A 19426-nucleotide genomic window follows, 5' to 3' on the forward strand; every position below is an offset into this window, starting at 1 on the left:
GATTCATTGACTGAATTATCATTTGATGATGATAAGCACCTTTTTTGAACCTCTATCGTCATCAGAGTAGTTTGCCTCTCCTGACTGCTATGACTAACCCTGTCATCACGACTCCCTTACTAATAAGCTCGTAAGGCTTCGTGAGTGAGTCTCCATTGATAAAGTAGTACATTTCTGACTCAAGTGCTCTCTGGCAGCATCATCTATTGTGAGGGGGTCTGAGCCTGAGTCATACTTGCACCTTGATACGTTACGCAGCTTCGACGCAGGTTACACGCCCACGCAGCAAAAGTGCTGCTAAAGAAAGAAAATGGTCATAGAAATAACTTACATATATATTTGTGCCACAAATACACAGTGAGACTCAAGACAAACAGAGACAGCAAAGTAGCCCCGAATCATAACCGAGCCTCTTTTGTTTTTCACAGTAGGTGCACTGTTCTTTCGTCTGTTGAAGGCAACCCGTGTCAAATGGAAGCCTTGTTCATGTTACGCAACATGGCCTCAAGTCATCCTTGACTATGTGACTATATCATGGGATTCGTGGCCTCGGCTTCAAAACTTTGCTTGAGCGTGTGTCTCCGTGTCTATCAGCATCTTGCATTTGCATTTACGTAACCGGTTACACAATATTTGCAATTCATTAACAGGATTGGAATAACGGTAATTGGCAAATGGGCCGGCGGTGAAAATGAGCCAAGTCACACAATCATCCTGAAATTATTTTTGTTTTCATTTAGCTTTTAGTCTCCATATATTTACTCCCAAATGAAGGACCAGCTTTACAAAGAAAACCATAAGAGATGATGAATGTACACCGGACGTATTAATGGCATTTCAATTCATTTTCAATGGGGACAATTGTTGACAATGACTTATGATTTGGCCCTTCATGAGACCTTGATCGTCGGGGGCAACTGTCTCCCCCCTTTCGCTATTAAGAGCTTTTGCATCACAATGTCAGCACTAATGTCACGGTTGCTGCGGCAACCATATGACCGAGACGCCCGCCATAACTCTTTGCCAGTGTTAACAATCTATGATGCCGTTTTTCTCCAGCCAGCAGAATCCAGTTTAATGCTTTTTCTGATTGGTAAGTCCTACAATGGCCATATTACAATTATGGTGCCAAGATCAAGCAAATTGTATATCATGAGCATTTGGAATATTACTGATGGTTCTTCTGATGTTTTACATGGCCCTCTTGGAACCACTTATTGTTTATTTTAATAATAGGGCGGCATGGCTCAGTGGTAGAGTGGCCGTTACAAAATCAGCATAATTGTAAATAATAATAATAATAATAATAATAATAATTTTTGACTCTTAAATTTATACATTTGCACCTTTTTAAATAAATAAAAATATTTTAATAAATACTGTTTAATCTAAAATGAACTTGCATAATTATAGTGCTTCAAATAATTTGTTGTCTTAATATTTTTTACATTTAAACATTTTCTTGTTTTGTCCCAAAAACTAAATGATTGTTCTACTGCACAGTGCACATGCTGCATGAAAACTTCAAGTTTTTGCCAATATATATATATATATATATATATATATATATAAAATTTGTAAACATTTTCTTTTTTTGTACCAAACATAAATAAATAAAAGGAACTTACATAATTATAGTCTTTCTATTTTTTTTAATTGGTCTTCATATTTTTAAATGCTTAAACATTTTCTTGTTTTGTACCAAAAAAATTAAGTAATCGTGTGAATAATTGTGATTTCAATTATTTTTTCCATAATCAAGCAGCCTAATTTGGGCGCCAAGTGTAGTTAAAGAGCAAATGTGTAGAACCTGATGAAAACTTATGTGTTTTAGGGGTCCAAAACATGACATGACAAAAATTGGCCCTCCAACACCAGTTTCACTGATTGATAGGAAACTGAGTGCTTATCATAACACAACACAAAAAAGTCTCAAGGACCCACATTTGAAATGGAACAGGAAGTCCGCCATTTTGGTTTGGAGCGACTAGGGAATTCAATTGGAAGCAGGTTCCCTAGATTGCCAACTTCAAATCTCACATTTTCTTTCCTTTCCCAACAATCTGTTTTACGCTTTCAATGTGTGAATCCAAACTGTTTTCTCAGTATCCCTGGCAACTGCGCCATGTTTGCAACAATCACAACATTGCAGCAAGGAAACGCCGAGTGAAATCTGTTTGCGATTTATCAGTTAAGTCTCTTTGCTCGATGTACTCTGTCCCTTAATGACACCGTAACTTTACTTTTGTGACTTTCCAGTGTTCTTAAAATTCCACAAGGAGAACGTGGGACAAGATTTACTGCGACATTATTTCTCTCTCCACTTTGTGTCAACGCCTCGCCCATTACCGACTTTATGTCTCATACCGTTGCACTTTTTACTTTATTACGCGCTCAAAAGCTTGTTTCCATCCAAGACAGTGACTTTACCCCCGCCCGGCCGTACCCTCGCGTTACCTTGCACTTCCTTTGAAAACACGCGACCTCCAAAAACGACTGCACTGCACTTACAGCTGCCATAAAACACGTTTACGACACTCTCAACTCAAAGACATTCCAGAGGGAAAGCTGATTTTGACTCGCACATGATGCATTGTATTTTGTGTTTAAATAAGAAAATGGCCATAAGTGTAATCGGTGCAGTAAAAAGGAACATCTCCTGATATTTCCCGCCAAAACATAACGTCAATCCCGAGACAAATGTTTGTAATTTAACCTACGCAACTCGTGGGGGATTTACAAGTGACGCAAGCCGTCTTTGCTTGTCATGTGAAAATGATTGCGTTCAGTTCTGTTAGTGAGAATTTTTTTTGTAATATTTGCAAGGGTGGTCAGAAAAGTTGTTAAATCAGTTGCCAACAAGTTGGTTTTGAAAATTATTTCCATTCCAATTGTGCTTTTAACTACGGAAATAAATGTCACAACAAATAAATTCAAGTTATTAAATAAAATTCACGAGTCGTTAAGTCCAACTAGACCACAAGATATTAATCTTATCACTCGGGATAATCTTTCTGAGACATCTGATAATTGGACTTTTAATGCAATGAAGGGAAAATGCTCAACTTCAGTTTGATTGCAAAGGCAATAATTTAGGTTAAATTTGATCACTTATTGAAAAATATGTTGAAGTTTTACGACGTCGTATTAGGGCCACATACAAATATATTTTTTAGAGGGTGGGGGCAATAATCCGGAAAAAATAACTCACAAATTTGCCACTTTACAAAGTGGCAAATTTGCGAGAAAAAAAAAACCTCAGAAATTTGCGACTTTATAAAGTGGCAAATTTGTGACTTTATAAAGTGTCAGATTTGGCAGAAAAAACCTACAAGAAATATACGTAGCGTAGCTGTAGTCTAATGTGAGGATTCATTGGTGGTTAATGGGACACGGTTTATAAAATGAAAAGGTAGGATGGAGACGGATTTATTCTTAATTTAAATTTTACTCGTCATACACGGCGACAACACTTCCTGATCCTCTATCAGCTGACTAAATTCTGACCAATCAGAAGCTAGCATAAATGCAAGTGAATGACGGAGAGCTGCATATTCAACACTTACCTACTTGTACACAAAAAAAAACAAAATGTATGAATGTGTAGATAATAATTCTGGAAACAATGTACAAGTAAATAAACTTTAGAAATAAATAAATAAACTTAACTTTATATAGTGGAAAATTTGCAACTTTATAAAGTGGCAAAATTGTGTTTTTCTCGGAATATTGCCCCCACCCTCGAAAAATATACTTATATGTGGCCCTAATGTACAGCTGAGTTTTCATAAAATATAGCAAAAAAAAAAAAAAACTTGTCCTCCTGTCACACTTCTGTCCTCTGACCTCTGACTTAAGATGCCCGCTAGCAACGACCGGCCTTCTTGTGAACAAACATGCCAATAATGGCTGCTACAATGCAAGTGTGTTTTCCCCGGGCAATGGTTGTGGTAAATGAGGGAGGCGGGGTGAGAAAAAAAAATGCTGACAATGTTCAAGAGCCACTATAAACTGTTGAGATGGAAAAGCTTGCCCGTGCTGAGGCTGCTTTAATTCCCACATTCTCATCAAATATTCATAGTCGCGTTCCGGCAATTTATGTCGGACAATCCGAAATCTGATTATCACTCCGATCGAATCGGATGGCTGTCATTTCCCCCCCCCCCAGTGAAAGCTCCTTTCCGGAGAGCATCCTCACCGCCGTATTCCTCCGATAATCATCTGCACAAATCAAGAGACTGTTGTGAGCTTCCCTGGAGGGAGTCACAACGCTGATGGTGAGGATGCTTATGTGATAATCTGTCTCGATCTCTTCCCTCGACAAAGATAATCCGTCTAGTTCGCCGTGTTTGCCTGGGAGCGCCTCGCTCGGTCTGGCGGCCAGTGGCGGGGGCCCGGTAAAGCGTGTCTGCGGGGTTAGTGGGTAGCGGCCGTTGGGAAGGAGCGCTCCCCAACGTCCGCATGTGCCAAGGGCGTCCTGCCGACTGGGACGCATGCCCAGAATGTGTGTACAGACCCAAAACAATCCCAGGGATCTTTCTCTCTCGCAGGGAGGATAGTCGACTGTCTGTATAGGTGTCAGGAAGCGTCGCAGCTGCTTCCTTTTGTCACCCCTCTCGGAGAACAGTGGATTAATTCACTCTAGATGTCAATTAGAGCTACTTATGGAGGAGGAACAGGGAACCGTTGGCTCATGCTACTGGCTAGCTGCCAAAACTCTGCTCAAGTATAGCATGACAACCCGTGTGCTTACAGAAATATATCTTACAAAAAGCATCAACCATTGCTTTTGTTTCAATAAAAGTTGCTTAAAGGTTTATCATTACAACAACATCCATGCTAGTTGGTCCGTCTATGACGTTCTGCTTCACGTGTTAGCATTAAGTTAGCGGCCTTTCATCGGACAACATTAATGTGGAATAGTTACAGTTTGTCTTGTCACTCTACTCTTACAGTAATCTTTAAAGGCCCAGTCTGCCGGTTTCACTCTGGAAAAGGCACTTTTTAAATACAGTACAGGATTTAAACAAACAAACTACTTCTCAATTTACAGATCAGGGCGTGTCGTCATTTCTGGTGGTGATTTTGTCCTAAACCCCCACGCCCCCAGCCTGTATTTTGCCATTTTGAGGTTGTTTTGTAAACAGCGGGACGTTTCTGTGGAAAGACAGTGTTTACACCCCTCCAGCCAATCTCAGAGCAGGGGGGGGCGTGTCACCAAACGGGGGCGGGCGAACGTGTCAGCTGCGTGACATCACTCCCGCGGCAATTTGAAAGCACGCACGGATTTTTTTTTTTTTCACTCACTCATTCACACATGTAAGCTTCTGTGAGTGAGTGAGTGAGTGAGTGAGTGAGTGAAAAAAAAAATCTGTGCGTGCTTTCAAATTGCCGCGGGAGTGACGTCACGCAGCTGACACGTTGGCCCGGCCCCGTTTGCGACACACCACCCCCCCGCTCTGCGATTGGCTGGAGGGGTGTAAACACTGGCTTTCCACAGAAAAAATAAAAAGTAAAAAAAAAAATATATATATATATATATATATATATATATATATAATGGCCCTTTGAGAGAGACCGTAACAACCATGTAGCCCATGACAAATGTTTGACATATATTATATGAAACATTTGACACATATTTGGTAGTATTTACAAGTTGACCTTGAAAGATCCAATATAGGGACCGTGGTAAACCGAGAACTGTTACTCAACAATGGCTTGTAAATGCTCCAAATCCGTATAAGCGAAGCTATCCAACTTCTACATACTTGACATACTACGTATCCCACTTGCTTGTGCTTTTGTTCCAAGCGGGGTGGTTTTCCCCACAGGCGGCAGCGGGGAATGTCCTCCAGTCAACACCGGAGTCTGGCACGGACACAATACTGCGAGCGTGACGTCACGCGGGTGGCCCTTTTCCTGCGCAGTCAGCACTTTCTGCCCCTCCCGTCCGGGCGCGGCCCCCGCAGCTGCGCATCGCCGTGACCTCCGGCCATCCTCCGTGAGGCCCCCGGGGCACAGCGGGGGTACGAACGCAGGTCAGGGGAGAGCGAAAAAAGGCAATATTTGAGGGGAAGGGCGAGCGGGTGTGTTTAGGAGGAGACGCCGGCCGGAATGTTTGTGTGGCTGTCTGGCACAGTGCGAGACAAAGCGGTGGGAAGGAGAGTCACACTGTCTCTCACATGCTCCCACCATGTGAGAGTGTGGCAAGCGGGAGTTGTTTTATGTAAGAGTATCTCCACCGGTGGGACGCCTCGCTCGTGCTTTGGGCGCGTGTGGTCATCTCATATGCGGGCACCACGCTGTAGAAATCCACATCGACAGTACACTGGTTTGTTTTGTGTCTCCCTTTTCGAAAAAAAAAAAAAAAAAAAAAAAACTCCCTTCCTCTTCCTTCCTACTTTGCATTCCTGCTGCTGCTTCGTGTTGGGCCCGGGCTGCCAGCGACTCGCAGCTGCGATGGGGGAGGAACACGGCCAAGCAAATAAAAGGCTGAGAAGAACCACTGAGCAAACTATTAAGTGGATTTTTGGACATCCAGGTCAAGGATTTTTTTTGATAGCGAATGACATTGGATGCTTTCTCACTGTTTTAGCACAACTTGAGCACCATTCATTCCATATTTTAGTATCTTAAAAGAGACATTTATGGATTGTATACAAATAGTTGGGTCTCCAGAGTGCCCGCCTACACTTAAAGCGTCAAATTAAACAACTCAATAAATTTCCCGCTTCTGAAAAATGTCTTTGAAGAAGCCATCCAAGTTTCCACAGATCAGCTAGGCTGGGTTAACATCCAGAGCCACTTTCAAACTGTCTGAGACATGATCATGTAAAAGTATTCATAACACCCATGGGTGCGACACCCCTGCTTATTATGTCAAAGCCAAAAAGGTAAGCAGAGATGCAATGATATTTGTTCGATGCACAGATTAGCATTTGCTAACGGACAGTGTTGTGCATGATGATGAGCAACACAGTACGTATTTTTTGGGGGGGGTATCCGATATTTTTATTTATTTTTAACGATACCAGTATAAGTACTCAAATTGAATTATCACTGATATCAAGTACTGATGCCACTAATACTTTTGATAGACACAATTTCTAAAAAATAAATAAATAAATAAACAAACAAAAAAGGACATATATCTCAATATAGCATTTTCTATTAAAAACTGCATGAAATTAATCGTAGTTTTATATTCCTCTAATTTCTAGTTCCTAATCATAAAACAGCTACAAGATGATGACTGATACTGTTATTGGCTGTCGTCCTGAGTACCGACACCTTGAAATGAGGTCAGGTGTCAGCATGATACTGATACCTGGTACTCACCCATCCATAGTTATTTTTCTGTTTTGTTTTTTGTTTTTGTTATTGGGCTGTTTTACTGTATATTATACAAATATTTCGTATACATTTATTATTTTTTGTGTTTTATATTTTTATTTTATATTTTACATGTTTGTACATACTGTATGTACAAAATATGTATACTATGTATATTCACAATATTTTCTGTATTTTCTTTGCTTTCAAGTCATCATTATACTGTAATTTTTTATTAGCTGATTATGTGGGGGGGGGAAAAAATTATTATGAAGGAAACTCAAGATCGCTGAACTAAGACCACATATATTTATATATACATATATCCATCCATCCATCCATTTTCTTGACCGCTTATTCCTCAGAAGGGTTAGGGGGGGTGCTGGCGCCTATCTCAGCTGGCTTTGGGCAATAGGCCGGGGACACCCTGGACTGGTTGCCAGCCAATCGCAGGGCACACAGAGACAAACAACCATCCACACTCACACGCACACCTAGGGACAATTTGGAGCACCCAATTAACCTGCCATGCATGTCTTTGGAATGTGGGAGGAGACCGGAGTACACGGAGAAGACCCACGCGGGCACGGGGAGAACATGCAAACTCCACCCAGGAAGGCCGCAGCCTGGAGTCGAACCCGAGTTCTCAGAACTGGGAGGCGGACGTGCTAACCACCTTTTCACTGTGCCGCCCCTATATACATATAATAATAATAATAATAATAATAATAATAATAATAATAATAATACAAATAAATGTTGGTGCGATTAAAAAAAAAAAAAAAAGTATAATTTCTAGGGATTGTTACTGATATCATTAACAGGTATCAAAAGGACTAGTGCTATCAGTACTTGTTAACAGTTTTTGTGACTACTCAAGAGTTAAGTATTCATACTGGTATCGGTCTGAAATATTTTATATTTGTGAGGGAAACATTTGATTTGATGCAATGATTAAACAAATGTTTATGATGACAAATTAGTAAGTCTAATGTTTTGTGTTGTTTCCGAACCCGCTCTCACGGGACGTCAGCCCTGCTTTAAAACAACAAATCTATTCAGACAGCCTTAACATCATTTACTACACGCCATTAACCTCATATACTGCACATACACACAGCACACAAGACCCGCATTCACCCCTCCGCACCGCCCCCTCCTTCTCTGAGGGCAGCTGGCAAAACACAAAGGAGAGAAGTGTGCAACTGGTGCGATAAAGCCTGGAACATCTTGCTATTCAGGCGTCAGCATTTAAAAAAAAAAAAAAAAAAAACTGGAAGCATAATTAAAGGATGGGTGGGGGGGAAATCCAACCCTAAGAACAAGTGTGCAGCAGTGAAGGGGAGAAAAAAAAAAAAAAAAAAAAAAAAAAAAAAAGGTCCAGCTGTGGGTTTTCTTCAGGACGCGACGGCGGTGGAGGAAATAAAAAAAAAATAAAATAAAAGGACAACCGAGGCGATTGTGTTTGCTCCCTTTTTTAAGAATGCAAACGATCAGACAGTGACAGCACTGAGAGACAACAAAGCACGATGTGTTTTCGGACCTCAGATGTGCTTTGAGACGCTCATTACCCCATTGACAGAGAGCTCTCCGTTACGCGCTAACATTAGCACCTTTGTCTTTATCTGCCCAAAGATGACATTCCTCAACACAGCGGGAGAGTCTTGTGATGTCAAAATGTTGGTCGACAACAACGTTTCAACTGGCGCACAAGGCAATTTTATAGGCAAATTAAAGGGCCCACAAACATTTCAACCAAAAATACATGTCAATAAACATTGGTTTCAACGTTGCATCGCCATTTTTCAAACATTTAGTTTGGCTCGAAAAAGGTTTTATGCAAACTGAAATGGTCGTTCATAGGAAAAAGCGGATTTTTGGACATCGTTGTTAAAAAATTTGGATACTTTAATCAAACTGATAACTTCTTAATTGGCTGTTTAAAATAACAATGAAGAAATTCATGCAATTTTTCTTTAATTTTATAATAGAGAGAAAAAAATTTGGGCCCCTTTTTTGGGCCAATTTTGTGCAGGAAAATGATTATCTTTGGCTTATGTTATAATGTTTTAATATGTAAAAAAAAAAAAAAAAAAAAAAAAAAAAACTCCCTACGCAAAAAAAAAAAAAAGGCCGATTTTTATTTATTTGAAAAGAAAATAACCAATAAGAAGACCGCCATCTCATTGAATTTTTCCATCCAAGTCATGATGGGTGGAAGAAGATCCAGAGCCACTTTCAAGTAGGAGCGTGACGATATATCGATATCGTGATAAATTGTGCTACTTTGTCTCCCGATAGATTATCGATACGTCTACGCAAGTATCGCGATATTTGTAGTTAATATACAGCCACTTTAACAGCTCCAAGAGTGGCGGGAAAATGGATGGAAGTCTTCAGGCGAAGAAGACTCATCAACTTAGTTTATTTTATTTATATATATATATATATATATATATATATATATATATATATATATATATATATATATATATATATATATATATGAATTATTTTTATCTTTTTATTTATATTTAGGATTTATTTATTTTATTATGATTTATTTTATGATTAGTTTTATCGTAGATTATTGTGGATTTATTACTTGAGCAATATATCGATAATCGTGTAATCGTCATATCGTGAGCCTTGTATCGCATATCGCATCGTATCGTGAGGTAGCCAGAGGCTCCCACCTCAACTTTCAAGTGACGACATTGTCTGAAACACTATCAAGCCGAGAGACCCACATCCACCACGAGTGTGACTCCCCTCCTTATCATCTCATGGCCAATAGGTAAGCAGAGCTGCATTGAGTTTTATTGTGTGCACAGATTAGCGTTAGATAACAGCGTTAGCTTCTGATAAGCGGCACTTACTTGACAGTGTGCCCCCCCCGACACTTGCACTCACCTGTTCAACAGCCTAGCTCCGCCCCTAGTTGTCATAGTACTAAAAATTCCCACTCGCAATTGGTTGCTCACTTGCATGAGACAGGCCGCACTCTGAAATGGGTTCATTTTAGAAAGAAATTGTGTGTGAAAAATGTACTATAATTTTTGATACTTGGTATGTTTGGAAGAAGGCATGTCATAAACATGATTGAAAAATCTCGTTTAACCAAAGAGTATCACAGCAGTATAAAGATTCACATACTTAAAGATCAAACAGCTTTCAAAACCATAAGTAATGCGAATTTAGATTCTCCCCCTCCTCCTACTACCAACTCCCAGAGTGATTCCTCGACCTTAAACCTCCTCTGTGTTCTCACAATCCCCTCGGGGGAGGCGGGTGCAAAGTCTGCCGCTGTCTGGCTGTTCCCATGGCAACCACCAGGTGAGCAGACAGGCACGGCGAGAACACGTGACTCGCTCCACATGCTCGGGCAGAACACACGCAGGCTCGCCGGTTGCACGGCGGCGTCACCAGAAAAGGCAGACGAGCGGTCTGACAGTCCGTCTGCTTACCGCTGCGAGTGTGTGCGTGTGTCACAGAAAGACACACACCCACACACAGCGGATTGCGTGTGTGTGTTTAAGAAGAAGAGGAGCAGAAGGAGGAGGAGGAGGAGGAGGAGAGTGGACTACAGGGGGCAACAGATGTGTCACAAGCACTGAACATCAATCCAGTTCGAGTTGCACTACAGCAGCAAAAAAAAAAAAAAGAAAAAAAAGGAAAGGGTGATTGTGAAGCAACTAATCAGTTATCAAATTAATCAATCATTCTTATCACGATTTAAAATAGTCCAACTGCTCGGAATTTCAGCTTCTCAACCATAAATATCTGATTTCTGTAGTCCGCCATGAAAGTGGATTAATTATCTTGGGGTTGACTCAAAATAAAACATTTGCTTTTATTTTGGAAAACAATAATCGGTTTTGCTGATTTTCTGACATGTTAAGGATAAAACCAAGTCAGAAACTGAATCAAAACTCATTTATCGACATTTGAAATATCATGTTTTTTAATAAATGCATCAAAATGAAAACGTGTAAATCTGATTTATCAATAAATCGACAGATCATCACGATTGTCAAAATAATTGTTAGTTACCAGCCTACAGTGAACCCCTACATATTTGCAATTTGGAAATTGTTTACATAATGTTTTGGCGGAATGTGGTGGCATTACAGTGCCAAAGAAATCAATTAAAGTGAGTTGAGGAGCTTCATTTAGACAAAAGTAGTCCTTTGTCACTTTGCTCTTTTTTTTTTGAGAATTCAAATTACTGTTACTGGACTGACTTCAGTCAATGACTCACAGATTTTAGCTATTTGATGCATGACTTCATTGCAAAAACAGTCACTTGTTTGTTTTTGTTTTTTTATATATATATATATTCAGTTCCTAGAAGTGATTTTCACACAAATCATCTTTCTTTCCAGTATATACAAATATAGTATTTACTGTAATTATGGCCCTGCTGCTAAGCAATAATGACTTTGTAGTAGTAGTAGTTATGTGGTGAGAGACTACGTGTTCCAACAAGTCAAGATGCATCTATCCATCATCTACCGCTTATCCGGGGTCGGGTCACGGGGCAGCAGCTTTAGGAGGGAAGCCCAGACCTCCCTCTCCCCGGCCACTTCAACCAGCTCCTCCGGCGTTCCCAGGCCAGCCGAGAGACATAGTCTCTCCAGCGTGTCCTGGGTCGTCCCCGGGGCCTCCCGCCGGTGGGACATGCCCGGAACACCTCCCCAGGGAGGCGTCGAGGAGGCATCTGAACCAGATGCCCGAGCCACCTCAGCTGGCTCCTCTCAATGCGGAGGAGCAGCGGCTCGACTCCGAGTCTCTCCCGGATGACCGAGCTTCTCACCCTCTCTCTAAGGGAGAGCCCGGACACCCTGCGGAGGAAACTCATTTCGGCCGCTTGTATCCGGGATCTCGTTCTTTCGGTCACTACCCACATCTCGTGACCATAGATGAGGGTCGGAACGTAGATCGACCGGTAAATCGAGAGCTTTGCCTTTTGACTCAGCTCCTTCTTCACCATAACGGACCGATAGAGCGTCCGCATCACTGCAGACGCTGCACCGATCCGCCTGTCGATCTTCCGCTCCATCCTACCCTCACTCGTGAACAAGACACCAAGATACTTAAACTCCTCCACTTGGGGCAGGATCTCGTCTCCGACCCGGAGAAGACATGCCACCCTTTTCCGACTGAGGACCATGGTCTCAGATTTGGAGGTGCTGATCCTCATCCCAACCGCTTCACACTCGGCTGCGAACCGCTACAGTGAGAGTTGGCTTGATGAAGCCAACAGCACCACATCATCTGCAAAGAGCAGAGATGCAATGCTGAGGCCACCAAACCGGACCCCCTCGACACCTCGGCTGCGCCGAGAAATTCTGTCCATAAAAATTATGAACAGAATCGGTGACAAAGGGCAACCTTGGCGGAGTCCGGCGTCAGAGTTTGGTCCGCAGTAAGTCGAATTCGTTTCCAGTGAGAGTTCGACTCCGCCAAGGTTGCCCTTTGTCACCAAGATGCATCACTTCAACATAAATTCTTTGACACCAATTACTACTTTCCTATTGGCCAGGGCTCTGACACCATTTTGTGGCATCTTGGAGCATAATAGACAGAGCACCGAAATGTGTACTAGGTGAGTTTTTCAGCAAATAGCTGAAGATAGATGACAAACAAAAATATGCAAACTACGTATAAGCGGTAAAATTTGCCCCTTAAGCCACACCCACTAAATCTAAAACTATCCAAGCTATTCCTCCAGCTAAAAAAAAAAAAAATGCATATCTCCTTTAACATGACACATTAAAGATTGACAGTTTGACAAAAGGTCTGCGGCGTATTCCCAGTGGTGATATGTTGACAAGAAACATCTGGAGTGGCGGCGGGTTATACGGACACCGAAAGGACAACCCTATTGAGAGAGGTCTCCCAATCAATACAATAATCAATAAGAGGCTTGGTTGGCCACTTAGATACCTATTAATCTTAATTCTTCATTTTGGGTGAACCTCCAAACTTGGCATTGAGCATAGAGGAGAGTTTGCTATCGGAAATATTGAACAGCTTTAACCGTCGTTTTCCAAGAGACATAAGGGAAAAACACGGAAAACGTTTACAGTCAACGTAAAAGGGGCTAAAACGTTCAAGCGCACGCATCCCCAGCTGACCCGCGTCCGACACTCTCGGCCTCACGCAGCTGCCGTGCAATCTAAACATGGTTCATTGCTGAGAAGCATGAGCTCACAACAACACGCGCATTCCGTCAGGATGTCGTCACCGGCCGCAAGCTTGAGCGAGGAGTTGCTGAATGACACGTACGCGCACACCTGCAAGTCACCTTACGTCATATTTTTGGACTGGTACGTGCATCTGTCATCTGCGCGCCGCACCCAGCGTTGCCACAGGGTGTTCCGTATGAAATGCACATTCAGAAAATGTCATTTTGGGGGACGTCTATTTCTGATAATAATAATAAAATGTCAAACAAGTACATACTGATGGAACTTAACAGATGTATTGTACCTTAAATAAGCTGTTATAAATGGCTTAAATAGAAATAAAAGCCTTCAGCCTTAACACGGTATTCATATTTTTTTTTACTACTCCAACCTTTTTGACGCGCTACTCCTGCCACATAATTCAGCTGATTCACATCATTCTAATTTCAACATGTTCAAAATAATCACGCCATGTGTGCTTCTATTTTTTTCATTCAACAAATTTACACTTTTCCTATAATTTAGCATTTTTTACCTAAACATACCCCATTCATTCCCAACGGATATTCCAAATAACACATTCATATAGTTCCCATTTGAAATGTAAATCATGCTGCTTATTCCGTTCACCTTGAGAACAATATGCAACATGCCAACATTTTTTAACATAACAAAAATTACCATTTTTCACCTCAAATAATTTCCATATTTGGACGTACTTTATTCACTAATTGCTCAACATTACTTGACCGACTCAAACTAACTTCAACTTGTGCCAATCAATCAAACCATCGCATTTATTACTCCCATTCACAAAATTTACACAATTTTCGACAGCAAATCATTCCTTATCATTAAACCAACCCAAATACTTTCACATGCTTCAACGTTTTTTTTTACTCCGCCTTTCCACGCAATTTGTCTAGAATTTTGCTAATTGTTTTCATAAAAAATGTTCTTCCTCAACACTCCATCTCAGTTGCCTATGAAATGCACTTGGTGGCCCCCTAGTGGTGACAAGCAAGTGCTTCATTTTTCTTCGGCCGCGCGCACTTTCCCCTTCATGGCAAAAAAGCTCCGCCGTTGACCCGCGCTCCTTTTGCCGCCTCGGCCCTTTCTTGTGGAACACGACTCCAGAAAAGGCTGGCTCGCGTTGCCGTGGATTCCTACCCGTCTGCCTGCAGGCGCTATAAATAGCTCCTGTCAGATATTTTCACTCCTGTGCTGAGCACACTCGCTGGGCGATGCGGTGTATTAATAACCAATGTGACCGAAGTGCTGCCTCAGGAGGGCGGCGTGTAGGTTGAGAGGAAACGGCGCGGGTGGGTGGGAGCCAGGTGGCGGGGATGTCGTGCCGCAACTCAAGAGGGACAACAACGCATGACCAAACTATTGATTTCTTCTATCAATTCATTTGATTCCCGCTATGAAACCGACAACACGAGAGACAAAAATAACATAGAAATAGACGGACTGATCGGTTGTGGTGGTTTTGAGACTTTCTCAAGCGTACCTCGAAAGAAGTCCAGAGGCTGACTTACAATCTTCCAAGAAGTGGTTGGAGCCAGACTCAAATCGTGACCCTCCTGTTCCAAATTGCAAGTCCTCATGGATGAGTGAGCGCCACCTAAAACAGAAGAAGCAGTCCTGATAAATGATAATGAGCTGACTGAAAATTTGTCTGAAACCATTTTGAATAGGGGTGCGCCGATTTATCGGCCCTAATTTCGGGAGATCGGTCATCGGACGATCTCTTAAAAATAAAGCGCATTATTATTCAATGTTTTCCAATAAAACAAGATGGGAAAACTGAAGGTATATCCTGCTTGTAATGGAAAAAAAATAAAAAATAAAAAAAATAAAATAAAATAAAAAAAATCGGTATTGGCAAAAATCGAGATCGGCAGGTCAGAGTTTTTAAAAGATCGGGGATCGGCCAGAAAATTGTGATCGGTGCACCCCTAATTTTTATGGAGGATGAATCTGCACCGCTTGCTTTAGGGATGTGCAATTAATTGGAATTCAATTACAATTTTGACTCTTTCACTCCACAATTACAAAATCGGCATAATAGTAAACACAAATAAAATTTTGAGTTGTTTAAATTTATATATTTTCACCTTTTTATTTTTTATTTTAAAATGAATAATTTTAATAAATCTTGTTTGGTCCAAAAGGAACTTACATCATTATAATGTTTCAAATAATTTTAATTGTCTTAATTAAAACCTATTTATTTATTTATTTGCTTTGAGATGACACAATTAGAATACATAAAATCCATATGAGATCGGTTAATTCCAGATCGGAATCAGGTCTTTTCTCAAATACGATATCGGAAGTCTGACATGCCTCATCAATGGCAGGTTGACATCATTGGTCACATATATACAAAGAAACACATTGAATAAAAACTGGTACTCTCAACTAAACATTAAATATAAATCACTTGGAACTTATACGGAAATTGTAATAAATTGTAATCGTGCACTTGGCCCTGCGGTGGAAATCCCGCCAAAGCCCTCACAGCTGAGCTACAGTAAATCCGCCCAACAACAAGAAGCAGTACTGTGATTGAAAAGCGACTGACTGCTCGAAACAATCTTGATTGGCATCACTTTCCCTCTCCGTCTAAGTCATGATGTAACAGCTAAACAACGTGAAAGGCTTACGAGCCGCAACAACACACTGCAGATTGAATTTGCTGCCTGCGAATGATATCAAAGTGGGCTAATGTCCCAGGTGCATGCCGCTAATCGGCCTTGAGGAAACAGATCTCGCTAACGGACCCCCGTAAGCTGCGGCCGAGTAAATCGGGCCAAATACACAGAAGGTGAAGACATGGTTGAAATGACGATTATTGGAACGGTTCTTTTTAGGTATGAGGTATTGGTATGGATTTTTTTTTTTTTTTTTTTTTAAGGCAGATGACTATTTTTGGTAGGAAAAAAAATATTAATAAATTATTTAATGCATTCAAAAAAAATCCAATGTATTTCAGTGGGTGTCAATTATAGGCAGATTTTGCTATTTGCGGGTCCCTATTTCCCGCGATTGGCAGGGTTCAACTTAAAAAAAAATAAATAAATAAAAAAAATAAAAATAAAAAAAAAACAGTTTTGCGTTCCCAGTAGTTGCTTTGTATTGAATGACACGACCATAGAATGACCGTATCAACACATTTCATAAAATATATTTAAATTGACAATTGACAATTGATTGTTGTATAGATTTATGTGTAATGAAACCAGTGTTACTTATGTACAACTGCTGTAAATGGTTAGAGTACATAAAGGTAAACACAATCGGCAAACGTCACACAATTTGGCCGATTATTTTGGCCGATGCTTGAAGGGCCATAATTGGCCGATTAATCGGTCAGGCTGTAGTTCTCTCTAGTGCTGTCATGATCGAATATTTTTAGAATCGATTCATGTATCGACTATTCAATCGATTAATCAGATTCACATTAATTTTGCATTAAAGTGTATTAAAAAAAAATTCCTCCTGGTTACTGTTTATTAACAAGTGCTTGGTTTTTATTTCATACTTCGTATAGTAATTAAAAAAAAAAAAAAGGGGGGGGGGGGGGTGATGTTGTACTATGTTACCGATTTTCCAAAATAAAAATAGATGTTTGCAAACGTCTTATTTTAATTCACAGAATTAATCAACAACTATTTTAATAGAATGGAGGCTTTTTTTTTTTAAATTGTCCAAATCCTCTGATCTCAGCATATCAACCGTAATTATTCACTTATTTCTGTAGAAGACTTATTAGATTTGATAATCGATTACTTGTCGATTAATCGATTAATTTGGACAGCTCTACTTCTCTCACTGATTGTCCCAGAAAACAGTCAGGGTCGACAATCGTAAATGTTAAACGTGTTCAAAATGTTATGCATGCAATGTACGCACACATTGTTGATTATTTCCTCATCGGGTGCACACGGTTTAAAAATCGGTTAAGGTGTTAAAATATCGTCAAATATCAGTGTTGTGACTTCTTCCGCGTCTGCTTATGTAAGCTATGTGCCATTTTGCAGAACAAATTCTCTGATAGCAGATAAGAGCCTGCCTCCGTCTACGCAGGACATTCCAGAAGCTGCTCGCAGTGACGTCTCACGGGCTCGGATCACATTTCAAAGAGGGAAGAAAAAAAAAAAAGAAAAAAAAAAAGCCTGGGTTGACCCACAGTGCAACCACAAACTTGCTTTGTGGCGCAGCTGATTGCATTGGCAACCTTCACCTCCGGAGTTGACTTATTAGATAAAGAGCGGAGCGCACACAAGGAGCAATTCATTCCAAACGAAAGCGAGATCCACCCTCTCATTGTTTCATGCTTGTCCTTCCTTTCTCCGACTTCATAAATTCTCGCCTTTATCGTCAACCACTCTCCCTCCCTCACCCCGCCTTTCCTCCACCCCCTCTTCCTTGCTTTGCAGTGCCAGGCCTCAGCTGGCGCCACGGCGCGGGTCAGCCGGGGTTCCATGCACAGGAAAGAATATGAAACATGAATGAAACATACGCGTACACTCAAAAAAGAAAAAAGAAAAAAAAGTATCCTGACTCATTTGGATTCCCCGTGTATTCCTGCAGTGCTAATTCTGATCTCCTAGCAACCTGAACAACATTTCGTATGTGGCTAATATCCTCAGCGAGCGTCCTGATGCGGCGCCGCTGACGGAGAGGGAACAAAAAGGTGAGGCTGGAGAGAGTACAAAGTGTGCAAAGCAAAAAAGCAGGAAACCTGATATTCCGGCTCGGGACGTGCGCTGAATTGGAGCAGAGAGGAACATCCAAGTCCTGCAGGAAGACACGCGCTTGCCTGCACGCCGCGGGATGTGTGTGCGTGCGTGCTTCCATCGTGGAAGAAGTACGTTGGAGAAAAATTTAAAGGTGTCTTTTTTTTTTCTTTTTTTTATGCCAACTTTTACGTCCGACTTCAATAAGTGGGTATTGTCAATGTTAAATTCAAACTATGTATCTCCAGAAGTGTAGTTTAACCCTTAAAAAATATTAACCCTCTGGTTTAATTTGAGCCAAATGTTGGTAACTGAGTCATTTCTGAATTTTTTTTTTCTACTTTTGACCCCTCAAAATGTTCAGTGGCATCAGACCTATCCGTACATGTAAAGTATTTATTTATTTATTTATTTATTTATTTATTTATTTAAGATGCCCTGTATGGACAATAAAAGCAATGTTGTCCTAACAGCAAGTCAAACTATGATCTATCTATACATAAAAAACAAATTCAAATTGGAATGTTTAATATGATCAATTAGGGCCTTGAATATTTTAATAAATCATAATTTTTTTTGGAACGCTAATTATTTTTTTTGTGACAATGGCAGTTTGAATGTTTTTGCGACATCGGTTCAATTTGAGCCAAGGGTTGGCTCCCTCTTGGAAGTATGATAACTAAGTCATTTCTGAATATGTTTTTACTTTCTACCCCTCAAAATGTTAAGTAACATCAGACCTATCCATACATGTATAGTTTTTATTTTTTTATTTTAACTTTAGATGCCCTCTATGGACAACAAAAGCAATATTGTCTTAACAACATATCTAACTATGATCTAACAGTTTCAACTATGGGGCTTGACCAATTAAATCAGGATTTATTTATTTATTTTTTAATTGGCCAATTTTTCAATCTATGTCTGAGTCATCAAGTTGATATGAATGTTTGTACAGTGTAGTACTGCACTGAGTATTATAACAGTCAAATGTAAACATTAAAGGGATACTTTACTTATTTAGCCATTTTTGGCAGTCAAACAAATATTTTGCCTATAATAAATTTGATATTTTCATTATTTTTCTTGTACAATTAGTACCTTTAAAAACACATTTTGCAACTTGCTGTCGACTGAAAATGACATCACAAG

The 19426-nt window shown here is 40.4% G+C and overlaps 1 long non-coding RNA gene across 1 annotated transcript in view; it reads right to left on the reverse strand.

The window, feature by feature from the left end:
- LOC144009534 (uncharacterized) overlaps positions 1-19426 on the reverse strand; it is an 86208-nt gene that overhangs the window by 50522 nt on the left and 16260 nt on the right. The window contains exon 3 of the long non-coding RNA XR_013280955.1: positions 15040-15153. This is a non-coding gene — a long non-coding RNA (uncharacterized LOC144009534). The remainder of the gene's footprint in view (positions 1-15039; positions 15154-19426) is intronic.

Source organism: Festucalex cinctus, chromosome 20 (genome assembly GCF_051991245.1).
Source record: "Festucalex cinctus isolate MCC-2025b chromosome 20, RoL_Fcin_1.0, whole genome shotgun sequence".
NCBI lineage: Eukaryota > Metazoa > Chordata > Actinopteri > Syngnathiformes > Syngnathidae > Festucalex > Festucalex cinctus.